Here is a 9732-nt window from a genome sequence, read left to right as displayed (position 1 = left end):
CAAAAATTAATTCCATAAAAGCATTTTTACTTAACCAACCCTAAAGGGGGTTTACTATGGTTTATCTCAACGGATGTAGAATCATTTAAAAATTATCTTATTAGATTATCGATCCAAGAGGGATTACCCGCCCCTTGGATTTTAACTTCCAAGTGTCCCTTATTACTCCCCGATGATTTATAGGGACGATGCCACAGACGTCGTTGATGTAGCTTTATTAGGTGTTAAGTGCAGTAGTTCAACACGACGGCATTACCCGTAAGCATGACCCAGAGGCACTGTATATACCGAACGCTACTTGGTTTTGGTTTTCCAACTTCCTTTATTTAATTTTTATTTTTTTTAACTAAGAGCTATGAAAACATCATGCTTGAAAACAATTACTAATTGAACGTGCATAATTTTAATTGATTGAAATAACTACTTGATGAATTACGTGGAATAAAACCATAACTTGAAATATAACTTGCATACGAAAACTTGCATATTAATAATTACATGAGTACTTACATGGAGATGATAACGTCAAATAAATGTAGTTAATCTATAAGTGATTGCATGATATAAGATTAGTGTAACTTGCGTAAATGATTAAGCAATCCAAAAATAGTGATTAATTTAGGCATTTGTTCCAAATCATGTTAATGTGAATTAACTGCTAAAGGCCAACTAAGCGCCCAATGGATCTTACATGGAATGAATGACTCTAATTAAAAGAATTTGATCCAATATAATTTGCGGATATAAAATTTATCAAGGATACTTAATCATGAATTCACTACACAATAATCCTCAGTATTTATAAACCTTTCTAAGTTAAATTCAACAACTTAAAATTTATACCAAGGAAGGAATTTAATATTTCCTATATTACAATTATTAAAAATTAAAACTTAAGCAATTTGAATTTTAATACCAAGGCAATTACTAAAAATATTCTAATTTGCAATAAAAAGAATATATATATATATATATTAAAAAAAACTATCTACGAAAAAAAATGAGTTAATCGAATTTCATTTCATTGTTTTATTTAACAAATCGGGGGGAGTGGGGACCACGGGGTCCCATCACCCCTGCAGTCCTGCATGCGCAGTCCCGCAGGGTTGAGGGGACACCGTGGGCCCCTCCACTCCCCTGCGGCCACTGCCATGACAGTGACCACAGGGGTAGTGGGGGGTACCATTGTCCCCTCCGACGGTTACAATAACCGCCGCCCTTGTACCCTCCGTGCATCGTTCAATAAATTTCGAAGTTTGCATCTTTGCTTGCAACATTAAAATATTTTAACTTTTGAAATAGATTTAATATATTTATAATGCAACATTAATATATTTTAACATTTGAAATAAACTTAATATAATTATAATGCAACATTAATACATTTTAATATAAATTTAATATATATATATATATATATATATGTATAAAAAAAAGAGAATTTATTTAGGAAGCAAGAACATGGATAAAATAGATGAACAAATAATTGTTTTAAATTGATTTTCACAGTAAACAGGAGGTTAACATTTACACACACACACACACACACACACACACACACACACAGAGAGAGAGAGAGAGAGAGAGTGAATGACTCTAATTAAAAGAATTTGATCCAATATAATTTGCGGATATAAAATTTATCAAGGATACTTAATCATGAATTCACTACACAATAATCCCCAGTATTTATAAACCTTTCTAAGTTAAATTCAACAACTTAAAATTTATACCAAGGAAGGAATTTAATATTTCCTATATTACAATTATTAAAAATTAAAACTTAAGCAATTTGAATTTTAATACCAAGGCAATTACTAAAAATATTCTAATTTGCAATAAAAAGAATATATATATATATATAGATATATATATATATATATTAAAAAAAACTATCTACGAAAAAAATGAGTTAAGCGAATTTCATTTCATTGTTTTATTTAACAAATCGGGGGGAGTGGGGACCACGGGGTCCCATCACCCCTGCAGTCCTGCATGCGCAGTCCCGCAGGGTTGAGGGGACACCGTGGGCCCCTCCACTCCCCTGCGGCCATTGTCGTGACAGTGACCGCAGGGGTAGTGGGGGGTACCATTGTCCCCTCCGGCGGTTACAATAACCGCCGCCCTTGTACCCTTCGTGCATCATTCAATAAATTTTGAAGTTTGCGTCTTTGCTTGCAACATTAAAATATTTTAACTTTTGAAATAGATTTAATATATTTATAATGCAACATTAATATATTTTAACATTTGAAATAAACTTAATATAATTATAATGCAACATTAATACATTTTAATATAAATTTAATATATATATATATATGTATAAAAAAAAGAGAATTTATTTAGGAAGTAAGAACATGGATAAATTAGATGAACAAATAATTGTTTTAAATTGATTTTCACAGTAAACAAGAGGTTAACATTTAGAGAGAGAGAGAGAGAGAGAGAGAGAGAGAGAGAGAGAGAGAGAGAGAGAGAGAGAGAGAGAGAGCTTATTCCAGCATTCACAGGGAGGAAGTTTATTTCCAGATTTCATAGGGAAATCATTTATTTCCAGGATTCGTTTCCAGTATTCACAGGAGGATTTTATTCAACTGATAATATTTGGAGGGAGATCTTATTTCAACTCACAGGAAAATTTATTTCCAGATTTTTACAGGGGGATTGTTTATTTCCAGAATTCATTTCCAGTATTCGCAGGAGGATTTTATTCAACTGATAATCACAGAGGTTCAACCAATATTCACAGAGAAATTTTTATTCAACTCATATCACGGAGATTTTATTCAACTCATTTCACAGAGATTTTATTCAACTCATTTCACAGAGATTTTATTCAGCTCATTTCACAGAGATTTTATTCAACTCATTTCACAGAGATTTTATTCAACTCATTTCACAGAGATCTTATTTTAATTAATATTCACAGAGAGATTTGTTTAACTAATAATCATAGGAAAGAATTGTTTAATAATCTCAGAGGGATTAAAGGATGAGATTCAGATTTTTATTTGAAAAACCAGAGGATTGAAAAAGATTCAAATCACACAGGAAAGAAATTTTAAATTTCAGAAAGAGAGATTTTTAAACAAATAAAAGAATGTGATTTTTTCCTTTTGCTAAAATCTTTTAAAAAAAGAAAGAAAAAAAAGACAAGATCATGTGCATATCTTCTTAAGGAAAATAAAATAAATAAATAATTATCCTTTGCATGCACTATATGAATGCATTATTATTATTATTATTTATCTCAAATAAAAGATTTAAAATCTAATAAAAGAATTTCTTTATATAAAGGAAGATCTATAACTATTTTTGATATTACGAATTTCTCACAAGCAAATGTAAAGATAAACAACAAGGAGAGAACCTGGTTAATCGAGCTTGATGTTAATTTCACTAGCTACCCTTATGATCCTTCCTTGCAACTTGAGGGAAATCCTTCCAATCACAACTTAAAATTCCTGCAACAAAAATAAGACTACCAAAATGATCTACTTCCAAGACTTGGGAAATTTTCTTCACAACCTGATCAACTCCCTTCTTTGAAACTTGTATATAATTTTATAAGAAAATTCCCTCTATTCCACTATCTAGAAAATTTAATTAAAAAGGAGATTCTTTCCCAATTTTGGACTTCATGCAAATTGATTAGACTTAGTGGAGGAGTTACATGCAAGGTGGTGGAGAATCCTCTAGAAGCTTCTTATTCTTCCTACAACATGTGCCATAATTGAATGTGGAAATTAAATAAATAAAAATAATGTATGTTTTCCATGTGTGTGTGTGTGTGTTATTATTTTTCATTCTTTTTATAACATTTACTCAATCATTTAAATAGCTTATCCAAAGATAAAATAAAATTGTAATTTAAATCCAAAAGCGATAAAGGAGGGTTGTGACAATGCTTATCATTTCCCCCAATTTTATATTCCTCCACTCAATATCTCTCCTCATGTCACATCCTCCTAACTTTCCTACTTGCACTCTAATCCCTTATCAAGACACCTAATCAGTACCCTTAATCATTTGCACATCCCTAATCAGGATGGGTCAACTCTTTGCCATAAATAGCTTTCCCATATCAACCTCCAACCTTAAATGCTACCCACTTTGATCCTTTCAAGGAAATTCATTTTTTTTTAATCTACTCATGCCCCCTCTTCCCAAGGAATTTTTAATCCCTTTTCTCATTTAGTCTTCCCACACAATCTTCTATTTTGGAATTTTTAATTCCTTCTCCATTCCCCCAAGGCATTTTATATTCTTTTTCTCTTCCCAATGTACTCGGGGAACTCTTCCCCATGTACCTTGAGAAGTGTGGAGACAAAAAATGCCTTTATAGAAAATCTCTTGAATCTCCCAACTTGTCCTCTCAATCCTCTCCCACCTTCTTTCAATCCCATCCCTCCATTTTGAATCAATTTTGACCCTCCATTTTGGCCTCGTCCAATCTATAAATTGGAGTCTCCTCCCTTCACAAATCATCCACCTTTAATGCATTGTCTTGTTGTCCATTTGAGCTCCAAAATCATCCCTCATACCATCGTAATGCCCAAATATTTCCTCATCTAATCTAATTTACCATATCTATCTACCACTCAAACATCCAGTCGAATCAACTTTGTTGTGTAGTGGAGAGCAATCCACATATCTCCCTTCAAAGAGAAAATAAAATCAAGTGGGGCATAGGGCACATCCACTTCATCAAATTCAATTGGAGGAAGAAGTGATCATCTAGGTATAATGGTTATTTGTGTTATTTGAATGCTTTCATTGGTGTTTTTATATGATTTATGCAACTAACCATTGATCCAGATTTTCCCATCTTCATAATCACTAGTCTACAGGATGTATCCTTCCTCTAATAAAACAACATATCAATCCTCATCCATTATTCATCCTTTGGAAAAAGATATCTAAGACAATTGTGTTGGATTTGAGTCTTTTTATCTTTGTTTATCATTTTAGAGCTTCATTTATTATGTTTCCTCTTGGTCGCTACAATCTTTTATATCATGGTGCGTTGGGAATAACAATGCAATGAGGGTGATCTTGTTGGCGTTGGGTCTTGCTTAGTGTGTTTTATAGGTATGTTCCTTTTTGTACCCTCATGAGGTCTTGGCTATCTCATGTTACACTGGGGCATGTCTTCTACTTGTGGTTTTTCTAGCACCGTTTCCTGCATTGTTCTCTGTAACTCTATGTGGTTTTGGATTAACCTTGCATGTCTATTCATATGCATCAGTCCATGCATTGACTGTGAAATTTCACCTTGGTTCCTTATACCCTAGTGACTCACGTATAATGCTACATCAAAATAAATGCTCACTACATGGCGTCCCATTTCAAGGGTGCTCACACTCCATGATATTTTCATTTGTATTGTATTGCATTCACCCAATCATTTTCGATTTATTGGTCTTACCTATGAATATGCACATAACCCCTAGTTCTTTTGTTCATCTTGCCATCCTCGACTGGTATCCCTGGAGTATTCTACAAGTCATCATTTTGTATCCTGCATCGCATATGGGTTAGCACATAATCCATACATCATATATTATTCATAAGCATCACATCCTATATCATCCATTAGTCAATCCATAATGCATAATCATCCATCATATGAACATCTCATATACATCACATTCATTTCTTAATAACATTACATATGCATCCATCTCTATCATATCATTAGCATACATCACATCATAATTATCCACCATACATCCACCCATCCATATCATCACATAAACACATATAGCATACCATTGCATCACATCCTACATCACAAATCCATCAGTGCATACCATAAAATTATCATATATCACATCATATATAATAATCATCCATACATACATCACATCTTGCATAACAACCATGTTAGTACCATCTCATATGCATCCATACATCATAAATCATGTACATACATGCATCAAAAACATAAAGTTTCCATATATACTGACCAAAGAAATCTCCATCATATGTACATATCATTGTCTAAATGTATACAAAAAGAATATGTACAAGTGTATCAATATATACATCGTATGGTACATCGGCTCTAAAAGAATAAATTACATCTAATAAATCAAAGAATGGTGATCACCTCACATTCTCAAAAACATGCATGGGGTGCAAAGAATAAATACAATCTAAATGATCGGATATTGTATATGGTACACCAAAAATAATCATTTGCATCTGCATATGCATCGAGAAGTGACAAAATGCTCTGGGGAGACTAGGTTGGTCCCTATCTTGTAGGTTCATGTCCTTGATCTTTCCCCTCGGATCCCTTTGTGGATCCTAATGTTGACCCTATATTGTGCTCGTTGGCCTACATGTGGGTCAACCTGCTCAATCCACCGATACTCCATCTGGATTGTCTTGTCCCTGTGCTAGATCCTCTGCTATGTGAGGAGCTCGACCCTCTGGCCCTGGGTGGTACCATGTATGTCTCTCGTTGATCTACTGGGATGACTCTCTTGTACTATGCCCTGTACCATCCAACTTGATGAGATAGTGCATCTATCTTGGTCATTTATCTCTCTATCATGCCTACTAGTATCCCCTCTCCCCCTCCTCCCCTAGCCTGGTGATGAGCCTCATCTCGCTCTCTTTGATATCTAGCGACCATATCCTCTATTCTTTGTCATGCATTCTCCACGACATCCCTCAACACTAGGGTTGTGTCCCTCTCCTATAGGAGCTTTTCCCTATTAGCCTATAGTTGAATCATGGCCTACTCTACAACATCCCTCTCCTAATGCAAGGTATCCCTCCCTGTAGTCATTATCTGTAGTTTTTGCTTCACCCTGGTAGTTGCCTCCTCAAGGGACCAGATATGAATCTACCACCAACCACTCTCCCCTCTCCTCCCTCCCCTACTGGCGAGGTCATATCTGTCTCAAAGAGGTCCTGCCTCGTCCTTGTCCTTACGTGGGTGCCTGTGTGGGTGTGGTTGTATCCACATCAATGGCCTCTGCCCCATCTCCCCCAGCTCCTCCATCTCCCCTGGCTCCTCCATCTCTTTCTCCTCCCTTACCTCCCATGGTTGCTTTGGCCCTGGTCCTAACCACTACCTCTACCACCCTATCAACTCTCCTCCTAGTCAACTAATAGTGTCCAACTCTACCTCCCCTAGCCTACATCTATACCCTCTTGACACTGAGGGTTGCCAATCCTACCCTACCAATAGCCCTCAGCCTATGTAGATCCCACCAAGCCTGATATGTAGTCATGACCCTTGTATTTGTTGATCCTACCCTTGGGTCCCATGGTGTTGGAGATAACCTGGTCCACTCATGTATCAACCGAATCCTTTCGTACAATGGTGACCCAAACTTGGCAGCTCTCTCCCAGGTAACCCACCCGAATCTATGTGGTGCATCGAGTATATTTTATACCTAACTAAACTGTCTTTGCACCCAATCTAGTCGATATCTCTCAATATCATACTCCCATCTCCCAATAATATAACCTATGGTAATCATGTAGGGAATATGTCTCAGATCCTTGGGCCATGTTTCTATGGCCATGTATGGCCCCCATGTGATCACGTTGGGATCCAATCTATCAAAGATCACTCTCCAATATTTTACATCATCCATCGCCTTATAGAGAAGCGGTTCACCCTAGTTGTATACCACTGGCAGTGTTGGGTCTTGATCCTGTCGACCAACTAGATGTGTGACAATAATGTGCTACCATGCCCACACTTGCAATAGTGTCATGTAGCCAAACCTCTGCCCTAGATGGTCCATTATGTCATGGAGCTCCATGTAGCACTCTACCAGTACCAATGTCCCCCATGCCATGGTTTGGACACCATTGACTACATCTATCACCACTTGGATCTTGCCCGACACTATAGACCTGTCACCTTGATATGGTGAGATATATCAACTGACAAGGCCATAGACATAGAAATATATCCTCCTCTCAAGTGTTGCATGTGGTAGTGTCCACTCCAAAGATAGTTGTCCATAATGTAACAATATGTCTGCCCCTACAAGGAGTCTCACTGTGGTTGCTTGTTAGATCCTTTAAGCTATGCCTCTAACTCCTCGTATTAGTAACCTATAAATATGATACACGTCCTTGACAATGATCATGATTTCTCCTGTCGGAAGGTGAAAAGTCGTAGTCTCGCTCCTCCACCTTTCGGTGAGGGGTGTCAACACGATCATATGCGATCTCATGTGGGGCATCTGCACCACATAACCCAGCCCAATAGCACCAATTTGCACCCACTCAGTGGCACTAAACTCATCTCCAAGCCATAAGAAATATAAGTGTCTCTCCCGACTCACCAGTATATCCACGCTCCATTGCAAGTCACAGAGCAACTCGTCATTTTGCTTGGTTTCCTTTTCTTATAACCTAAACCCCCTTTGCCTCTCGGTGAATTGTCTAGTCTCCCTTTGCCCCAAAACCCTTTGTTGTTCCATCAATAGCCCCTTTCCCTTTCCCCCAATCTAGCAGGTTTACAAACCTTCAATACTTCCCATGGCAAGAGTGCATCTACTATTCCATTAGCAATCTCGCCATCGTGAGATCGCGATCTTGCCAATATCATGCCCTCCTCCCTTTCCCACTATTGTAGTATCACGAATCCGCTATTTACCCCCTTTTTCCTACCCAGCACCAACCCGCTCTCATGGGATCACATTCCCACTGTCCCCTAAGGTGAATCCATTGGACATGACTCAACGAGAACATGTTTTCCTGAGCTAAAAGAGCTAAAAACGTAATCAAAATGTAAAGCACAAAGATGGTTCTAAATGCCTACCTCACGACCTGGACCTTGATGTTGCCTGATGCTCCTGACTATGTCCACCTAGTGCCTCAGTTGTCTCTCATTTTTCATCTCGTATGTGCGCACTGGAAGCTCTCAAATGCACTATAAGATCACAATTATCTCTCATAAAATCCAAATTCTCATTATCTTGGTGTGCAAATGAGCCCCAATTTTGCCAAATTTGGTAATATAAGATGCCTAAACTGCCCATTTTGATCATCCTGAGCCCTTTCAAACCTTTTTTAGTGTATCTTCTTTCTACGGTCTCCATTTCAAGTCTAATTTTCACCTCCCGATCTTGTTCCTTGTTCCCTTCCATCCTATCTGCTCAGGCAATGTTTCTTTTGAGACGTCCTTGAGACTCCATTTGGTGTGCACCCTCTTGAGGGGGCACCCCTTCCCTCATCCTCCATCTGTTGTCAATCTAGTCTGGAGCATCTTTTTTCTCACTCCTTTTTCTTCAAGTCGCTAGTGTCTTAGTGTCTTTGCACCAATGCTATTTTAACACCACTACAAAGAGGGGCAAAATGTAGACACTTAAATTTGACTAATTAATTTAATTTGATCAAATTTCTTAAGTCACTTGTATTAATTAAATAATTCATATTAATTTTTTAAAATATAGCATAATGTCCAGCTAAATTAACTTAATTAATAAGACCATGTACCATAGCCAATTAATTAATCAATCACCCTTTAAATCCTTCCTCTATTAAATAAAATAATCCATTTATTTTATTTTATTTATGTCATCATTTTCCTCTAATTCTTGAATTAATTAATTAAAGTAATTGATTCTCCCACATGTCTCCTAACCTAAACCCCCGTCTAACCCTCATCCTAGCCTAACACATGGGTTATAACTAACCCTATCCACCTAACCAACCTTATCCTTTCTAACCTCCCCCCTCACATGTGTGTGC

This window comes from Cryptomeria japonica, chromosome 9 (genome assembly GCF_030272615.1).
Source record: "Cryptomeria japonica chromosome 9, Sugi_1.0, whole genome shotgun sequence".
NCBI lineage: Eukaryota > Viridiplantae > Streptophyta > Pinopsida > Cupressales > Cupressaceae > Cryptomeria > Cryptomeria japonica.
The sequence above is the reverse complement of the archived record's forward strand: the minus strand, read 5'-3'. Positions refer to the sequence as shown.